The sequence below is a fragment of the Octopus bimaculoides genome, chromosome 22 (genome assembly GCF_001194135.2).
Source record: "Octopus bimaculoides isolate UCB-OBI-ISO-001 chromosome 22, ASM119413v2, whole genome shotgun sequence".
NCBI classification, from domain to species: Eukaryota; Metazoa; Mollusca; class Cephalopoda; order Octopoda; family Octopodidae; genus Octopus; species Octopus bimaculoides.
In genome coordinates, this window is record NC_069002.1 from 14,407,759 (window position 1) to 14,410,441 (window position 2,683).

Here is a 2,683-nt window from a genome sequence, read left to right on the forward strand (position 1 = left end):
TATATATATATATTTATATATATGACGTTGACCACTAACGTGGACATTCAATGTGCTAGAAATAGATCACATCTATATATATATATATATATCCAGGAAAGATCATCGTGACGCTAAACAGAAATATAGACAGCATAGAACAGATGAGAATAGAAGAAGAAGAAGAAGAAGAAGAAGAAGAAGAAGAAGAAGAAGAAGAAGAAGAAGAAGAAGAAGAAGAAGAAGAAGAAGAAGAAGAAGAAGAAGAAGAAGAAGAAGAAGAAATAGACGCAATAGATCATCTAACCATCTAAAGCAAGTGACAAAATAGGCAGTACTTGATGCCACCTCAAGAATAAGCGCAACTATGCCTCTTCTGGTTTTGATGATGTTACTTACTTGCTTCTGAAACGTAGCAGTTTCTTTTGCACCAGCTTTCATTCTTCTTTCAATTTTACCTTAACAACTGCCTTACTTCAGAGTAGTGGAAAATTGTCAAAGTCATTCTCCTGTTCAAAAAATGTGATCACACATCAACTGTCAAGTAACGTCCAGCCAACCTTACTAGCTGCATCTAAAACGGATGGAGTCCTGAGTCAGAGAAACACTCTGGAACTGTTGGCGCTCTCACAGCCTTATTCGACTCTAACAATTTGGATTTATCCATAACTCCAGCTGCGGCAGCCAACTCATCGAGTTTCTTGAGAACATCATCACCCGAGTTACTGATGGTGGCTCATAGGTGGATGTTATCTGCCTTGACTTTGCTTCCCCAGGCATGGACATATTGAAGCTCAGATTCTGGCAGCTGACTCGATAGATATCCACAAAATTATCTGCTATCTTTCCAACAAAAACCTTCGGCATCTTTTTGAATTCTATGTGACAAATACTCACGGACATGCTTACAAAATCAAAAGACTACACAGCACCCATGACTTTCGGAAACATTTTTTCAAGCTCAGAGCTGTAAAGCGTGGAATAAACCACCCGCATCAGTCAATTCTGTGCCACACAAAAGACTCATTGCAAAACTCACAGCAATGGCTGTGAAAGATGATCTCTATAACTCGCTGAACTTCTTCATTCTCTGTTGGGAAGAGGTAGTTACGGTTCTAGGACTTCATTCTTCTCCCTATGACATCTGGTGTACCACATGAATCCATTCTTGGACATTAGTGTTTGTTGCATATATCAAGGACATATATACCAACTTGATGAATGTTACAGAGTTGAAATATGCAGATGACATCAAGTTGTACCTCGAGATAAAAAGAACAGATCCTATTCGCTATAGATCTTACCTGCAATCAGACCTGGACACAATGCGGCAATGGATGTCTGACTGGCAACTCATCTAGCTGTGGGAAAGTGCGTCACAATGCACTTTGAGAGGAAAAACCCAGCCTTTACCTACTTCCTCAGCAACACCAATCTCAAGAAATCTGGTGAACGTGATTTGAGTATCATTGCAAACAACGATCTGCGTTGGACAAGCCACATCTCTAAGATTATCAAGAATATTGAAGTGATTTAGCATTTTGTACTAGGAATAATGTTTATATAAATGCGAATAAATAAATTAGAACAATTATAATATATAATAATGTTTTTTGATAATCATACATATGGGTATTCATTGTGGTACCTATTTCGTTTAATAAATTTTATAATACGGTGTATTTTCGAGCTTGTATACATATAATTATTTATAGCATAATATAACTATTGCCTTACTCTAATTTCGTTCCTTCTGAAAAACTGAGCAAAATTATGATATATTTTTTATTCATAGTTTATTTTCTCTTTATCTAAGAAATAATACAGTCTATAATTATCGTAGTAAATTGGGACTTTTTACTTATTAGTTACTTGGAGTAACGTTTATATCAGTAACAATGAATAAATGAGAGTAGTTATTATATATAATTATATATTTTTTGAGTAATCATCCATATTTGAATATTATTGTTGCACATATAAATATTTAATAGATATACTAACATTATGTTCTCTCGAACGTGTATACGCATAAAAAATTATAGAATAAAAATATTAGATTAACATAATTTATTTCCGTCTGTAAGACTAAGTAAATCTCTGATACTTCCTGGCGATCCATGGAGCAAAATGCCAGTTATTCCCCATCTATGTTAGGATCCCCAGAGAAAAGAACACAGCAAGAAGGGACTAACTCGAAAAATCGAGCAGCATGGATGGCCAAGCAGTCAGAGCTGGTGCTCCCGAATCGTGATTCGGATATTTACAATGGTGTGAATACTGTAACTGTATATAGATATAGATCGATGTGTGTTTGACTGTATATGTCTCTATATACATTTCTGTGTGTCGACATCAAAGGAATGCATAGACCACATGATGGCAAGTTATCCTCTCCTCTATTTGTAACAAGTTTTGGAATATTCTGAAATACACAGCAATAGTAACTGTTGTGTCCTTCTCTCTCTCTCTCTCTCTCTCTCTTTTTTTTTTGTATTAGTGTTTCTCCATTCAGAAATATTATTGTGTGTGTGTTTGGTGCGTATGCGTGTGTATATGTGTGTCCATTGCTTTACAAGCAGGTTATGTACACCTATGAGTATTATCTTTGTGTTGTGTGTGTGTGTATTTTTAGACGTTTATTCTTTTATTCGTTTCAGTCATGCAGCTGCGGTCATGATGGAGCACCACCGTAGGATGTATA